Source organism: Diabrotica undecimpunctata, chromosome 3, assembly GCF_040954645.1.
Source record: "Diabrotica undecimpunctata isolate CICGRU chromosome 3, icDiaUnde3, whole genome shotgun sequence".
Classification (NCBI taxonomy): Eukaryota; Metazoa; Arthropoda; class Insecta; order Coleoptera; family Chrysomelidae; genus Diabrotica; species Diabrotica undecimpunctata.
Window position 1 is genome coordinate 124,960,461 of NC_092805.1, and position 18,439 is coordinate 124,978,899.

General features: G+C 33.1%; 1 protein-coding gene across 2 annotated transcripts in view; it reads left to right on the plus strand.

Moving 5' to 3' along the window:
- Nucleotides 1-18,439, plus strand: part of LOC140437365 (nose resistant to fluoxetine protein 6-like) — an 83,359-nt gene continuing 64,920 nt past the window's right edge. Inside the window, exon 1 of one of the 2 annotated variants that reach the window (XM_072526854.1) lies at nt 1-228. The gene's annotated coding sequence lies outside the window, so the exon portion shown is untranslated. Of the gene's footprint in view, nt 229-2,691; nt 2,805-18,439 lie in introns of those variants that run through there. The other variant, XM_072526853.1, reaches the window with a different exon arrangement.

Genomic DNA, 18,439 nt, shown 5'->3' on the forward strand with positions numbered 1-18,439 from the left:
GCCTAATATTCGTTTGAATCGAAATGTTCTTAGTGCAGTGCAACTAGTGCAACATTTTATTAATGATATTTATACTATCTTCGGGATCCTTAGCCTTCGGTGTAAATGTTAAAAATATTATAAATACAGTCGCAAAAAATCAAAATTGAACTTTGAAATGTACACAAAGTTAAAATGCATTTCTAAAAGACCTAAATAATACTAATTCCAATAATTGGGCCGTAAGAAGTAAGTACAACTCTTTATATTATTTTATCTTTTAAGATTACCTCGGTTATAAATACACAGTACTTATGCTAGGAATAAGCTTTTAAACATTTAACAAGAAAAAAATCGACGTGTTTTTTTAATTGTTAACAATTAAGCCCGAAAATGGAATTTTTTATTATAACAAACGATTTATCTGTTAAGAAAAACAAAAAAAAACTTCAAAATGGCATATTTTAAAATTTTTTACATTAATTTCTTGCTAAAAAAAACAGCAAAATACGGCAAACTTGGTAATAAATTGTTTACAACTTTTGTAAAAATTAAGTAACACTTTTTTATTGCTCCCTCCAACAAAAATTACTTTTAAAAGTTATTCAAATTGTTTAGCCCCGAGATCATTTTTTATAATATTGTAAGACAAAACATCATTAAGGATACGCAATTCCAGGGAAGGTGTACAAGAGTTCAAGACTTTTTATTTAAATGTACACCAAAACGAGTTAAAAAAATGTTTAAAATCAAAAATAGTTGATAGTTACTGTTATTTTTAACGACGGCGATGATTAGATAAAAAGAATGGATTTTTTAAATTGCACTTAATTATTTTAATAGTTTATTAATATAGTTTTAATGTACAATAGTTAGGAAACGTAATAAGTTTAATTTTAAAGATTGAATAACTTAAAGTTTGATTATATAATTTTAAAATCAATTAGAATATAAGAAAAATTTGAATTTGTTCTGAGAAATATATTTTTTTACTTGTTTAAACAAAATACATTGTTTATTTTATTAATAAAATTACTAAAATATTGAATACTTGTCATGAATCCAAAAAGAACCTACAGAAACTTATACTTACTTAAACTTACTTGAATTTTTAGTTTTCCCTTGTACTTATGGTTTGACTAATGTTTTATCCTAATTTTTAGCCCCCGCAGACTCTGCTATTTAAGTTTTATTATATCTCCGCTTTTTACCTAATCGTTTAAGAATTGGTTGATCGAATTTTCTAGTTTCCCCAATCCTTTATTCTTATGGGTGACTTTAATGCTCTTAGTACTATGTGGGGATCCAGCCGTACATCTCCACATACAAATTTTAACTTATTATCCAATACTTTCTCCGCTTTAGATCTTAGCTTCTGCGATCCTAAATCAGCACCCTTTATTTCCTGAAACACGATAATTTTCACGATAGGAATCATTTTCTCATTATAATCTCCTCATCCTCTAATAAGTAGTAATTTGTAATATGTGGATCTTTTTGACCGCGTAGCGACGAGATAAGGGTTAAATTAAGATTATTTTCCAATAATAAATTTAAAACATCTTCACGATTGAAGACACTGTTCAGCTATGAAGACCTGGACTAAAAAGTGAAAGATCAAGTGCAGAAAGCAAATAGACTGGCAGGATGCCTTAATAACACTAATAACACTATATGGCGAGAACGACGTCTTGATACTGAATCGAAGTTAAAATTTTATAAAACCAGTGTAAGACCAATAATGACATATGCATCAGAAAAAGACTCGACACAGCCACAACACAAAAGACTACTGAAAACGGCAGAGATGAGAGTACTGAGAAGAATTACAGGAAATACGCCAAAAGATCGAAAGAGGAGTGAAGACATTAGAAGAAAATTTAACGTACAGTGTATAAACGAATGAACACCAAAGAGAAACAATAACAAAATAGCAAGAGATAAATCACCAATCGGTAAAGGTATCGGACAACTACGCAAAAGATGAACTTTCCATAAAGCCAATTCATTTAATCCACCAATGAACATACTGAATTTCTTATAAAGAGAAAGAAGAAAAAGAATAAATTTAATCTTCTTACAGTGTTTACTAACTCTGGTTATTGACCATCATATTACTTTATCTACTACTGCTCTGAAACCTATTTACGTCATTCCCATCCATGTAGGTTCCTCAGCCACGATGTTCTTCTACGTCCTGCTAACGTTCGACCTACTATTTTCTTCTGCCTAATAAGCTGCAGTTGGTAGTACTTCTCATTTCTCATGATGTGCCAAAATTTTTTTCGTTTGATAGTTAGAAGAAGGATAGCTGAAAGGTACATAAATTTAATAAAAAATAATATCATGAGACAACAGCTTTAGAACAACGTTTTATAAGTTTGTAGGAGGAGCTTTGACATACAGGTCATGACCGAGATAAACTTTAAGTGGAAAAAGTAGATCCAAGGCCAGAACTAGGTTACTGAACTGGAAAGTACAATAATCTGTATTGTATAGAAATTATATAAGGAAAGTACTCGATAGTTCAATAACTTAGTCCTGGCCTTGGTCCTACTTGTTATGATAATTGAAACTGGTTATCTCGACAAGGTGATAACTTTTCAAAAATGCATTTTAACTGTGAACGACCTGTTATCTACCCATGCATAAGTGATTGATTTTTTCAATAAAAACCTAAAAAATATCGGCAACTCTTATTGTTTTCGGTGATTAATATCGTAAGATTGACTGACACAGAAATTGCTGATTATCTGTTTAACCTAGTTTTTGTTAAGATACCAAATATATAAAGTTATTGCTAGTTAAGGTTTTGACATAAAACAGTAAGTACGTTTTGTTAATACATATAGTGTAGGATATTAATACAATAAAAATAAAGGTACAAAAGGTTATATAATATGTAAATTATAATCCACAAGGAAACTGAAATTCCTGTAGTTGGCTGTATACCATGAATCACAAAAGTTTTATTTAAAATCCTTTATAATTAATTATATACCTTTTATTAAGGATTTTAAATAAAACTTTAATAAAGTATTTATATATATTTGCTCGGGTCTTTTCGTCTTCTAGAGCTTCGTATTCTTGGGCTAAATCCTGTAATTCGGCTAAGTTTCCGAAATCCCGGCGGCGAGCATAAAGCTTATATTCTGGTAACAAATTTTTGTATATCCTTTCGAGTTCTTGGTTTTTGGAAAAAGAGCCTTCTCGTCTGATTAATGTTTGAATCTCCGTGATATATCTATCTACTGGTTCGTTCTGTGTCTGTCTTCTGTTTCGGATTTCCTCTTCTAGTTGTAGCAAATATCCCCTGGGATAGAAAGCTTTTTTAAAATCTTCGCTGAAATCTGTCCATGACTTCCAATTTTTGTTATTGTTTCTGTACCATAACAAAGCGTGGTCTCCTAATAATTCAGGTAATGCTCTTAGTAGATCTTGTTTATCGATCTCGTAGGCCAAGCTTAATTCGTCTATCCTCTCTAAGAATTCTATTGCATCCGAATGTTTCTTGTCGAAGTGTGTGTTCCACTTTCGTACTTGATTTAGCAATTCCGGTTGCCCCATTTGTTTCGTTATTGTTAATTCCTGTAATTGTCTTCGGATGCCCGAAATTTCCTGGGCCAGTGTGTCGGATTCTGTTCCCTTGGAAGTTTTTTCTTTTGGGATTGTTCCTGTAGCTTCCTCGCGATTTTTAAAATAGGTTCTGAGTCGTGCTCTCAATTCGTCGACGGTTCCCTTGGGATCTAAGCCGCATTTTTCGGCCTCGCTCTGCAATTCCTCTTTGCAAAGTCGATTTATCCACGACGTACCTGTTACTGAGTCTGTGTCTTTATCTGTCGGCATGTTATTAATTTTTGCTCGGGCGCCAGTTTGTGATGGGTAGCTCTTTCGGGGCGACAGACTCAGTAAAACACAGGTTTGAAATAAAAATAAATCTATTAAGTATATATATACAATAAATAAAAACTAAAAAAAAGAATTCTACGTTGTATACTTATAAAACAAAAATAAAATGAATTCTACGTTTCCGTCTGGGTCCCGCGATGAATGAATATTCCCCGGCAAACGCCTATAAAAGAAAAGAAACTAATTAATACTACTAATATACTCGCTTTCGCTTCAATTCAGAGAAAGCTCCGTATATGCTCGCAAACAAAATATTTAGCTGTGCAGACCCACGGCAATGTTCAATACACAATGCCGACGGGTTCCGCTTGGCTAAGGACAGAGTATGATCCTCAATACGGAGATCTCTGTCCCGGTTGGTTCTGTGCAGATCCACGGTAATGCTCAATACGCAATACCGATGGGTTCCGCTTGGTTAGGGACAGAGTATGATCCTCAATACGGAACTATCTCTGTCCAGAATGTCTCGCTGGTTCACTACACCGGCGAGTCAGGGAGCCTAGAGCGCTAGCTACAAGACTGTCTAATTCCGCTATTCGCACGCCTTAAATAGCCGTTCTGAATCCCACTCGACCCTCACGTTGTAGAAGTGGATGCGCAAATATTGACACTCCCACGGTTCGAACTGTTAAACGATCAAAGCATCGTTACAACTCTTGAATCTAGTATTCCCATCACCAGATTAAAAAATTGCTTTTGTATAATTAATCTGTTAATTCAATCTTCATGGATATATCGACTCTCCCAACGAAAACGGTCGTAACTCAAAATCACTCATTCCGAGATAATTACGTTTAAAAATAATTGTGAAAAGTGACGTTATGTAATTTTTTAATTATCACTACCACGTTTTTCATTTTTTCACTTAGAAATTATTTGTGCAATAAGAATTATTGCAAACGACTATAAATTTCATAAAAATATTAGATTTTGGATTTTGAATGAGTTACTGCAATGTTCGTCGACAAAAAGTTAAGTTAAAAAAACATACTACAATAATAAAACGAATAAGATTAACAAACATTTTATTTTTAGCAATGTGTTTATAATGACATTAAGACACTAATTATAATAATAATTAACGACTAATTGCTCAGTACAATACACCGCTATTGTTCAGATTCGGAACCAGTTTATTGATCTGTAGAGCACTCTGGTAGAATGTCTTCACTAAAAGGCCGCAGGGAGTTATAAAACCCACGGTACATTGCTGGTATCAAATTGGCTTTACATAAACTTAAAAGACCATCTAATTTTTTACTGTCAATTAATAAAAGACCTTGGTATACACATGGTCGTTTATATTCTTGGGGTTTACGTAATTTTGATGTTGCGATGTCGAGTTCTTTGCAATTTTCTGCAAAACTGATAAAATAACCTTATAAGGATTCTTCTGTTCGAAGTGAATTTTCCTAATTTTGCTTATCTTTATCACATCCGCTGTATTAATTCTCTTACAGTTCTGTTTCTGAACCATTGGCTTTAAACTAAAAAATTCTTCTTGAGACATTTCTTTTACTCTATACTGTGAGGAAGTAACTTTTGCCATCTTTATGAGGCTAATCCACTGGTCGGGAGTATAAATATTCGAACGTCGTTTCTTTGCAACTTTTATCACAGCGTGCATACTGTCATTTTCGTTCTGAGTCTTACCCATCTCAAGGAAACGGTATGTTATTTATAGATCCAAAGTCACCGATACATGAGCAAACATCGAAAAATAAAACGATTGCGGTTTTGCCATCCGCAATTGTCGGAGTATAACACGACTTTTCGAATGCCATCTTGTTTCGTAACTTTTAAAAAATGCCATAAACAGCTTGCAATTTCATTCGGCCCCCTTTTTGATATTTATTCATTACATACGTAGCAATATCCTTGATTATTGCCCAAGTCGTAAATAGTAAAATTATAAGTTGCAAGGTTACTCTTATAATAAAAGTTACTTACCTCTGACTTGGGCGTTACTAATACCTTCTGCAAATGGAAGCATATTGTTAAAAACGATTTATCACTTTTTGACAATTCTTTATTGACATTTTTCAGATTTTTAACAAATTCTTTGTTTAAAAAAAGGCTAGTGTAATTTTCTTCCATTGATTGAGTTCTTTTCCCCGGATCTGTATTGTTATAAGTTATAAGCACTGCATACTAAACACTAATCTTTCTTAGGCTTGAAAAATGCGATGTTGAATTGTTAGTTTAGAGTATCTCTATATTGACTAACTGTCGCGACGGTATCCCTTTTTTTGAGTTTGGCATATTCCACGTATATTCGGTCCATTACAGATATGTTTAAACCCTCTTCTAAGTACATGCGTGTTGAGTTCTGCCTTGTATAATGAGAAAGTACAAGTGGAAGTAATTTTATGTGTTCTACAATATTTTATTTTACACTACCCGGGATCTTGTGCAGTCTAGTATTATCTTTTCCTGTCTTATCTGCGTCTATGGTACTAGCTTCACTAATTATTTTAAATGCAGTGCTAACAAAAGTTTCAGAAATCGCAAGCGTACTCACAAACATTGTTTTGCAAATTTGTTTCTCGACATTACCAATAATAAACAAAATTCGTCAAAAATTGCTTGTCTTGTTTCACAATTTAATAGGCTATTACATTTATATCTGCAACTATTCTTACAAGGAACCTTCATCTTCTTTGCAGGTATAAACCTATCTTTGCGGTTCTTATGTTCCAGACCTCTATTAAGTTCTCGTTTGACTTTTTTTTCAATCCATTCGTTCTCACTTCTAACTCGTTTTCTTCCTATCATAAAGTTTTCTGTCACTTTTCGCTTTCTGTTTGATGATAGTCTGTCTAATGGCACATTATTTCTCTTGTTATCAGATAGATTCAAATTTTCGTTTTCGGCTTCTGATCCTGAGGGAACATAGTTCGGATCATCATTGGAATAATCACAAGGAAATATATTGGTATCAATGTCATCGGTATGATTGTCGCCCTTACTTTAATTTCCGTTGTCTAAAACAAAAAAAAAACAAAATAAAAAAAATTAAATTAAAAAAAAGAAACGTTTAAATGATTAAATACCTAGATTGTTCCTTGATCCTGAGGGAAAACAGTTTGGATCATCATCGAAGTAATCAGATGGAAATATATTGGTATCAATGCCAACGGTATGATTGTCGTCGTTACTTTCATTTTCGTTGTCTAAAACAAAAAAAAATAAAAAAATTTAAATGAAAAAAAAAGAAGCGTTTAAATGATTAAATAGTTTATTTAAAGAATAATATCTAAATTTTAAAATGACCAAATTTTCAGGAAAAGGAAAGAAATAAATAATTTTTCTCATTGGCAGTGTCACATTCATACAGTCTTAGTTACAAAAGTAAATATTTTTAAAAATCATATGGTACTCCTCAATACTGTTTGGCTTTCACGTGCAATTGTTGACAGTTGGAAATTTGGTTTTTAAAGTGACATTCTTCATCGGCGAAGAGAAATAGAACATACATAATAGAAAAAAATATACATAAAAGTATGAATCGACACAATGTGAAATACCGTTTTTGCTCTAAATATTTGTGGTTTACGATCCTGGGATAGGGCAAAACTATCTATTTATAGCCAACGTGGCTAGATCAACCTTTTGTCGGTAAATTAACACATTTCAAAGAAATTAGAAGCGCTTTATAGCACATACTTACCCCATCAAACCTTTCCACGAGACTTGAGACAGGTACGGCCAGTTTGGTGATAATTTTAGTATGGAGTGGTCTATCAAAGTTGTGCAGGAATTTTTATCATTGTATAAATTACCGAACTTAATAAAAATTTTACCGCCAACACTGATGGCGTACAATAGACTGAAATTTTGATACTCACCATAGGATTGATCCGACTGGATTTTGGAGTAAGTTAAGTGCATTTATTGAAAAGCAAATATTTACTAATTTCACGGTGATGTGGAATGCCCACCATTGTCTCTTTTTTGATAGTTAATATTGATTTTCTGTTTTTCTTTGCCAACGTAAACCCGCGAAGAGCGCCTTTTCACGAGCTGTGAGATGCCGCCTTTAGTCTGTTAGATGGCACGTCTTTATTTACCTGTCATTTTCGTTTGTTGAAGACATTGCTTATTTGTTACAATCTTGAACCTTCCATAAACAAGAAAACGTTATAGGATTGAATATTTTGGACGCATATGCTTGAAGTAGTTTAACAAGGTATACAAGTATGCTAATATTTTTGATCGGGTAGATAATAATGTTTATTTAGAATCTGATAACTAAATGGGTTCAAATATTAAAGAAATTAAATTAGATAAGATTAGAATAATGTTTGGTGGAAAACCCTAATTGGATTCATGAGGTATATTCAAATGATCAAAACGTTATCGTTTAAGGTGGTAGCATTGATGTACCATAATTATTGATCTTATGTTTATAGAAGGAAAGTTAAAGCTAAAAAATATTTAAGTACATATTATAAGAGATGAAGTTGCTCCTTTTTTGGCAAACTTATATCCAAATTCAGTACATTGTTGCTTACAGAATGATCATTGATCATGCTTCAAATCATGGGCAACACTTTATTATGTTGGAATTGTAAGAGTTTTTTAAATGAAATATTTTACAATATATGGATTGAACGGTAACAACAGAAATAAGGAGTTTTGCAACTAAAACTTCAGATAAAGTTAGGAAGTAGTTTTATTACAGCGTAAATTGTTTCCAACAATTGGATGGAGAATATTTTCAGAATTTATTTAAGTGTTATTTAATTATAGATATAAAGTACTTTTTTCTTATGTATTCAGAAGTTGCCTTGCGTTATTAAAGTTTCTAAAAGCGTTGAGAATTTAAAACTCGACGTTTAGGAACCCATTTTGGAGTCATTATTAAGTAGGATACGGTTTCGTTCGAGTTCGTGGTCTCAATCTGCCTCAATATCTATGAGAGACCTTGTTTAAGTTACCCACGTACATACATAGGACAGACAAACCGACGAATCCATAACCGCATTTAAGAAAATTCTATATCTGTAAAAAATTCCGATACTACTTTAGCCCCAGCCCAACATCATGTTCAGACAGACTACAAAATGGATTTCGAAAAAGCAAAAACCATCACCCCCATCCACTCCTTAAAATCGAGAATTATTCGTAAAGCCATAGAAAATGAAAAACGGCCTAACATGCGCGATGGCGCTAAACGACTGCCTGCAACATGGTGACTTGCCGCGCATACTTAGAGTATAAAAGCAGTACATAGCAGGGTAAGACCAGTCTTCACTCGATACTGAGGAGTAGGCAGATTGAGACCTTAGTGCCGTTTGACGGTTCTGAATTAGCATAGTTACAAAGACGATTTAAGACCACCTCGACCGATTTTTATTTTATAGTGGATTCGTATGCTTCATGGGAGGAGCCCTATTTATTTATGAAAAAATTGCATTATAAACTCGGCTGTTGCTACTTTAAGTTACAGTTTAAACTTAACGTTAGTTTCAAAAACGACTCTTTGCATAGGTACTCAGACTCAAGTCAAAGACGAGTCATCGCCATAGCCGCGCCTCTGGACCAACCAACACTCGCTTCTCGATCACGCGATCTTCGCGTAAAAGCTGAATACTCAGAATGTTTCTGTTTACACATGGACAGAAGATAAAGGACAAAAGTCATCAAATTAATGAAGTTGTCTTAATTTTGTACACTGAACTAACCAGCCGCATTAGAATCAAGTTAAAGCTTCAACGAAGTAAGGACAATTGCAGAGGGTTGCGCTAGACAAAATCAAAATATAAACATAATCACAATGTGTTGCTGGTGTCTGAATCGCTTTAAGTTAGTAAAAAAAATTGAGTTGGTGTTTCCTCTGACAGGTCATTCATAAATGCCAGCGGACCACGGCTTCGGGATAACAGAACCAGAGTTGAAGGCAAAGAAGATAATTCTAACAGTGACAGAATATCAAGATGTATTTAAAAAGTATAGTGAAGTAAAAAAGCTTGGGGATAATTGGGTATCTCGAAACTGGAGGGAAATGACAAAAAACTACGTAAGAAATGTAGGACAGTTTCACTTTAAACTTAAATCTTCAAAGCTTTGCAAATCAACTAAAAATAAGGTGGTTGTGGGACGTGAAATAGCCTACAACACAGATTTGGGTGAAAATATACTATAGAAAAAAAAAAAGGAAAAAATTTAAAAAGCACCAGTCTCAGGGATATTCCTACTGGTGTCGCAGTAAAAGTAGAAAAGCTGAACGAAGTAAAAAATCTACTGAAAAAGCATTTTGAACCCGAATGGCGCGAAGTTTCCAGTTTATCTTGGTATTCGAATATATTCGACAACCAGGGACGTTATAAGCACCTGAATGTTGACACCGAGGATTGCAAATGTCATGGTATGGATGAAAAAGAAGACTTGTTGGTGGAGAAAATTAATTTCTCTTAACTAAAAATTTTCCTGTACATTCAATAAAATAAAAATTTGTGTCAAAAACGGCTTTTTTCATTTACTTTAGTTTATTTATAAAAGCGACTTATAACGATCTTTAAAATCAAACCCGGTTCAATGTCAACTTTAAAGCTTACTATAGGCTAAACCATTCAAGGGAATTTAATATGAAATTTTTAGAGCTTACTTGACATACTAGTAAAAAAATTATAAAAAGTATGTATGTACATATAATTAAATATGTACAGGGTGTACAATTAAGTCGGCACCAGGTGGGAAACATTTTTGTTTTTAGTTTTTAAGAAAAAACATTTTCTTTGTAAAAATTCTGCATAATCTAAAACCTAAACACAATAATCAAATATTAAATTTTTTAATTAGATACGAAAGTTATTGTAGTACCACCCAATGCACTGCATGATCGAACTTTATACAATAATAATTATTCTAAACCACAAACGCAAAGATTAACCAATCTATATTACAAAAAATATGTCTTTAAATAAACATTTAAAAATACACTTAGGTATATAAGTAAAAAATTATTATGTTTGCTCAGGAGGTTATCTTACTTTAAATTTTTAAAAACCACTCCCACAAAATTCCATAAATTCCATGTAATAATATCACGGAAAGCTAAGGAAATTTTAAACATTGTTTAAAGTTTAAAAAATCGGCTACACTGATTTTCTCCGAATTTTATACCTAGTTTAGTATTGCTACATCTATGGTCACCATTGACAATACTTCTAAGCTACTATGAAAGGAATCTGTAGAGTGGCTTATTCCAAAGCTTATAAATGTCGTGCTTAGATGGCGGTGCGAAATTGTAGGCTAAACATTTCTTGGAATAATGTTTTTTTTGGAAATGTTTTGTTCATTAATATTTGTATTCGAGGAGTATCTTTTGAATTATTGTTAAAAAATTTATTAGTTAGCTTTGATTTGTTTGGAATTAAATATGTACACATATGTCCAAAAGTTTGGAATATTGGAATATTAAATCTTTTTATTGATTTTTATATATAAACTCTTCTGAATAGTTAAACATCATTTTGTTTCAATCCTCAACAATACTAAATAAATCTCAAAACCAGATAAACGATATGCAAAAAAAATATTTATTCTCTTGGAGTGAAAAACTTACAATACAAAACGTACAACTTACATTTAAAAGTAAATTAGTATAGAAAAAAATAATTTTTAATAAAACTAATAATTAGTAATTCCTCCATTGGTCTGTATGCATACCTGTAGGCGATTTGGCATGCTGCCGATTACCTGGTCGAGCTGGGCTTCCCAATTCTCTCCCATTCTTCACGAGCAGCATCTTTTAGTTCTCAAAGTGTAATAGGGGGATTTTTTCGCTTCTTGATGCGTGTTTTGAGAATGTACCAATGTTCATGTCCGGGAAATTCGAGGGCCACTGTAATGTAGATATTCCTTCTTCTTCCAGAAAATTTTGTACTGCTGCTGTTAGATATGGAGGTGCGTTGTCATGCATAAATACAAATTTATCACCTACTGCTCCTCGGAATAGACGTACGATAGGATTTAAAACTTCCTCGATGTACACAGCATCAGTGACTCTTTTCTTCAGAACCAGCAGTAGCGTCCGTGTACCACTCATAATACCACCCCAAACCATAATACTGCCACCTTCAAATGGGACACGGGGTTGGGCTGTTTCCAGTCGGGTTTGTTATCCTGGGGCCCTCCAAACCAGTGTTGTTTGCGAATCAGATACCATGCCAATTTTTGACTCATCAGAGAACATCACGTTATTCCAGTTAGAACCATGATGCACCATTTCTCTAGCCCATTGCAACCTTACTATTTTGTGTTGGTAGTTTAGTTTAGGAACACGTAGCGGTCTTCTACGATACAAATTTACCGCATTTAGTCTGCGTGTTATTGTTTGTCGTGAAATATTCAGTCCATGAAGCCTAGAAATTTCTCTGGATATACCACTTGTAGATTCCAGATGATTTCTACAAGCTTTCAATGGTATTTTCCGGTTTTCTGCTGCTGTTGTACATCGACTTCTACCACTTCTGGGACGATCCTTAACGTCATTTGTATCTTTGTATTTGTATTTGTATTTTTTTTTTAATTTTCAATACAGCACTCTGAGTAGCATCAACAATATTCGCGTTATAACTTTGACTAAAGCCCTGTTGTAACAAAGCAATTACTCTAGATATGTCAAAATGAGATATCACGTTTCTAAGCATTTTTAAACGGCTCAAGTCAAATTTAAACAAAGACTGAAAAAATGTGTAAATACGCTAATCAGCGTATATGTATCAGAATGTGACCAAAATCATACAAAAACGATTCAAATTGTTTATCATTTTCATTTAAAAATTATAGAATGAATATTAACAACAATTTTAAAACCACCATAAGCGTAGATATATTATTTGTACGTATTCCAAACTTTTGGACATGTGTGTATTTAAGAAATTGAATTTATTTATACAGTATGTACAAAAATGTTGTTAAAAAAATATGTAGGTATATATTTTTCTGTATAACTTATTTAGATGAAACATGAAGCATACAACAAAGTGTGTTTATAAAAATCTACTAGAATACTCAAATATTTTGAGGACTTACGTGTTCGCGAACATACAAAATGTTGACTTTAAAAATGCATATGGTTTTCAATAGTAAATACATAACAGTAATTTTAAACCGGAACAAGTGTAGGTACATAGGTAAAACATGTACCTAGTTATTATCTAGCACAAAAAGCAATTTTTATCCTTTGCTTTGTTCCAAATCATAATATAACAGACGACAACATTATAAAGAGCGACAGTGAGATCTACTGCTCAATAAAAAAACACATGAGAAATACTGATGTACTTAATCTTATATTTTTTTATATACTCTTAAAATCTACAGTGAAATCATAAATAAACTCTAATTTTATTTACTTACACAACGGGTTCTCCAAACCATGGGTTAATACTTAAGGCTGATGCTTCTAGATTTTGCATAGGAACATAATTGCTTTCTTCTCTTCTTATTTGCTGAAATTCATGTGATAACTTTTAGGTGCATCGTTTTTATTCGGAATTTTTCTAAAAAATACGGAAAAATCCTTCGGCCGATGGACAACTGCTTCAGCTTGTTGATCTATGCGCAGCTTTTTTTCTCTCCAATCAGACTTTTCCTGTCCTTTTTCTGAGTCTTGATTATTTCGCCGTTGAAAATACTTTAAACTATTATCTAATCAATTCGATTGTAGTAGTTTCATAAAGTCATCAATTATTTATTGAAATATGATGACTTTATGAAAAGTATGGCTCCAACAAAGAAATCCAACAAAGTAAAAAGGTACCAATGATTGAAGTTTGGAGACGTCTATCTTATTCACTTTTGTCGCAGTAAATATTTAAAATTAGTTCTTTTAGTCGTTGGAAATAGAAAAAGAAAAAAAATTTGGCACATTTGGCTTTCTTGCCTTTTGTATATTTTCTATTCTTGTATATATCTTATATATTCTTGTATACTGAATGGTCCATTAATAAGATAACGAAGTCATCAAGATATACATTTTCAAAAATTTATATATAGTATCATATAATTTAGTGGTTACTTTTTAGCTTAACACTTAACTGAAACACCCTAAAATTTGATTTAAATCAAATTCTCGAGAGTCTACCAAAGGATAGAATGTAATACAAAGAATTCATACAGAATATTATCTGAATTAATAAATATTTTACTTGACCTTTTAATATGCAGATGGCTCAGAACTGTTTGGTTTCTTCTGATATCATTTATCTTACTTTTATATATCTAGCATTTTTCCTGCTAGGGACGACTATTTTTTGTTGGAGATGGGCTGCTCACGTAGTAAATATGAAAGATGTAAGATGGATACACAAGTTACCCTAAGGGAAACTCGTAGCAGGTAAACCACGCAGAGAAAGACCATCCACACGATGACAGGATGATCTGAGAAAGATTGATAACGAAAAATTGGATCCATACCGCACAAGACCTGCACTTTCAATACACACAGGGGAGGCCTATATCTTGCAGTGAACTTAAAACGGGTTGATAATAATGATGATGACGATGATGATGACGATACTGGCGTACATGTTAATTGAATTTGTTATCATCCATTACATTCTATTTATATAGTTTTTCAAAACGTTTTATACTAATTAGAAGTGTATTCTCAAATTCCATTTCGAGGCAGGTCCCACGGTTATTAAACTTAAACTTTGGGAACTTCTTCTTCTTCTTAAAGTGCCCTCTCCTCAATGGAGGTTGGCTACTACAATTTTAAACACTTCTCTATCTTCAGCTGTTCTTATTAGCTGTTCAAAATTTAGCCCTGTCCATTGTCGGATGTTTCTGAGCCACGATAGTCTTTTCCTTCCTAGGCCTATCTTTCCCTCGATTTTTCCTTTTACTATAAGTTGGGCATATTGGTACTTATTATTTCTCAGTGTGTGGCCTAGGTATGATGTTTTTCTAACTTTTACTGTGTTAAAAAGTTCTCTTTCCTTGCCTATTCTATGCAGCACTTCTTCGTTTGAGGTATGCGATGTCCATGAAATTTTGAGTATTCTCCGGTAGATCCACATTTCAAAGGCCTCCAATTTATTTACGTTTGATATTTTAAGGGTCCATGTTTCAACTGCATATAGAAGAGTCGACCAGACGTAGCATTTTGATAAACGTAGTCGAATTTCGAGTTTTATTCGAGAATCACAAAGTAGTTTTTTTATTTTTTCGAAAGATTTTCTGGCCTGTTCTATTCTCGATCTTATTTCTAGATCAGGATTTAGGCTGCTATCGATCCAACATCCCAGGTACTTAAATCTATTGACCTGTTCTAAAATGTGCCCATTTATTGTGCAAGGTTGAGGTACGTTTTGGTTTTTTCGGATTGACATCACTTTGGTTTTTTTAATGTTTATTTTCATTTTCATTTTTGGGAACTTATCGGTATCATATTTTTACTAATAGTAATCTTTATGAATAAAAACAAGTTCCTGGTGGCCATGATCATTGAAATAAATTATCTCACATATGCCACTGGAAGTCACCATTTCACATTCACTAACTACTAGCAGTAATATTTTAACAAAATTGTCATCATTACTAAAATATCGTAAGAACTCTCTATATTCCTTGATACTTGCTTCTTCCAATAACAGTAGTAGCCTTTTTTCTTTTTTGGGTTTGATTGTAATGAAAAAGAAACTAAGAAAATTCAAGTCAACAAACATCTTCCGTACAATATGTTTCGAAATCATTCTCAGGTTTTCGATTGTGATAACTTCTTAAAATATATTTCGTATCGATCTGGGAATAAAGGACGGTTCATTTATACCGTCGATGGTGACGTGGTTTAAGTGGGCTTGACGTGGGGGTTAGCGTGGGGATGGGCGCGAGAGTTGGCTCGAAAATTTCTGGCAGTATTTGTACCGATTTGTATACGATTTGTTTGGCCTATATAGGATCGGGGAGAGTCTACACAAGGAATTTCATAAACTCCATGTTATTCATTTGGAATGTCGTCTGTGATTAATTGGACAAAAGATGAAAGTTTTTGTTGGGGAGTATATATTATTTTTTATTCCAACCAAAACATTTCAAGCATTCCCTTTATCTCAATTGTGCAGAAATTTTTGTTTAGTTAATTGTTTCATAATATTTTCCTGAGCATGAAGACTTTCAATTGCCTTTTCTTTATTTATTTTTATATTTTCTGTCTGTGCTCAACATGTATGTAACTTTACTTTCGAAGTTTTCATAGTATGCATCAAGTAGGCTATTAGCGCACACAACATGTACAACCTGATTAAAAATTAAGCACGTATGTGCACCAGAGCTCTCTTTTTAGCAATTACAATAATCCATAAATTTAAAGAAGTAATCTCAATTGTTAAACAATGTTCTTTCTTTCTTAGTGACGAGCATCCAGGGGCTTAGACAGTATGATGATCCCTAGTCTTTTCTCCAATTAAATTATCTTTTTCAATAGTTGACGATGACGGTCCAGGTATTCCCATTTCATATCTATGCCTGTTATGAACTGTTAAAAAATGGGCTGTGTCAAAAGAGATAACTCGTTTAGATTATCGACAAATCTGTTTTAAAAGAATGGGTAATGAGATAAAAGAAACGCATTGTAAAACAAATTGGAAAACATTTCCAGACCTGGAATTCTGTTTCTTCTTTGTTGAGTACACAGTCCAATTGGCGATCATATTGGCAATAATAACTTTGTTTGTGGTAACTCGAAAAATATTAGCGGATGTCTCTTGATTTCGAAGATTTCGGAGCCAGGATGTTCTTCTTGAACCTGAGCCTCTTCTTCCAGAAATGTTGTCTTGTATTATGAGGCATAAAAGGCATATTTTTATTATTTATGTGCTCTTTTTTAGGTTTAATGTAATATATTTATTAATGAGAATTTCCTTTAGTTTATAGAAGGCAGCTCTGTCTTTCTTAACGCGTATTCTTATTTCTTTGCTCATATACCAGTTGTTGTTAATATTTGCCGCCAAATAGGTGATCTTGTGGACTCTTTTTAACTTTATTCCATACGCTCTGATGTTCATTGTTTGTAATCTGTTTTGCTGAGAACTATAAGTTTTGTCTTAGAAGTATTAAGTTTTAGCCTATATTCAACAAATTATTTCGCTTACCCTGTGTATAAGTCGTTGGAACTGTTTTTCATTGGAAGCAATCAGTACTGTGTTGTCTGCGTATCTGAGATTGTTAACGTTAATCACGTTAATTTTATTAATAATAGGGAGGCATTGGTTATTAATTCCCACCTTTTTTAAGACACCTATCTGATTGTCGCGGGTGACCAAGGCATTTTCGAAGTCAATAGAACACATATATACAGCTTGCTATATATTCCTACATCTTTGAACCATGACCTAGAAAATCAATAATGTTTCTATGGTGCCAAGATTGTTTCTATGGTGCCAAGATTATTTCTGAAACCAAACTGTGTTTCGCTTAGTTCTAATTCTATTTTGTTGTAAATTCTCGAGTGCAGTATTCTTAAAAAAATTTTCAGCACATGGCTCATCAGACTGATAGTGCGATGATTGCTACATTGCTTAGCGTTTATTTTTTTCTGTATCATTACAAATGTTAACAATAGCTATTCTGTTAGTATATGCCCTGTTTCGTATATTTTATTGAAGATATTGAGAAGAGAATGTTTGCCTTGATCGTCGTAGATCGTGTAGTTTGATTATTTAGCTGGGAATTTTATCTAGATCCGTTGTTTTTCTATTATATTCCCTTTACCTCTCTAGTTTGTTTCGTTCATTGACTTTTATATTTTTTTTGTTTTCCGTTGCCATTCCCATCGCAGTATCACAACCATTTAAACTGCTCCAGTTATGCTTGTGATAGTCTAGTTTCAAGCCAATCCAGGAGTATTTTGTCTGCGTCTTGAGCTGGTACTGCTGACTGATGATGCCTTTAATCAGGGAGCAATAGGAAAAAAATAATTAGATTTGGAATAATAAGGGGATGGGACATATTTTCTCTCAGTAAGAAGTTAAGAGTAAATCATGGCTAGCGTAGGCAGCAGTATGGTTTTTGTAAGGGACGGTAAGGCATATCGATATCTCAAAGCAACAGTGAAATATTGTAATTGTCGATGAACTGAGAAAACGGGCAAAATGTATTTTGCTAAAGGAATAACTATTCGTAACTTTCTTATCGTATAGAGAACTGCATTTATATTTTGAATATAACTTGTAAACTGAGTACTAGATTAGTTAACAGTAAGTACTTTTGTGAAAAATTGTACCAAACTTTTGAAAAAAAAAGTATATATACACTCTAGTTTGCTGATGACCAGGTAGTGCTACCGACCGACAGGGAAGACATGCAGTACATGCTTAGAAAACTGATAGAAGAATATAACGACTGGGGAATGAATGTCAATACAACAAAAATCAAATATCTTTGTATTGGAAACGAGTCAGATAACATAGTCCTCGAAAACGGACAACATATTTCCTGTTGTCAGATCTATGACTACTTGGGTGTTGCCTTTGACAATACAGGAACTGATACACGGGAAATAGAAAAACGAATCACTCAAGCAAAGAAAGTCTTAGGA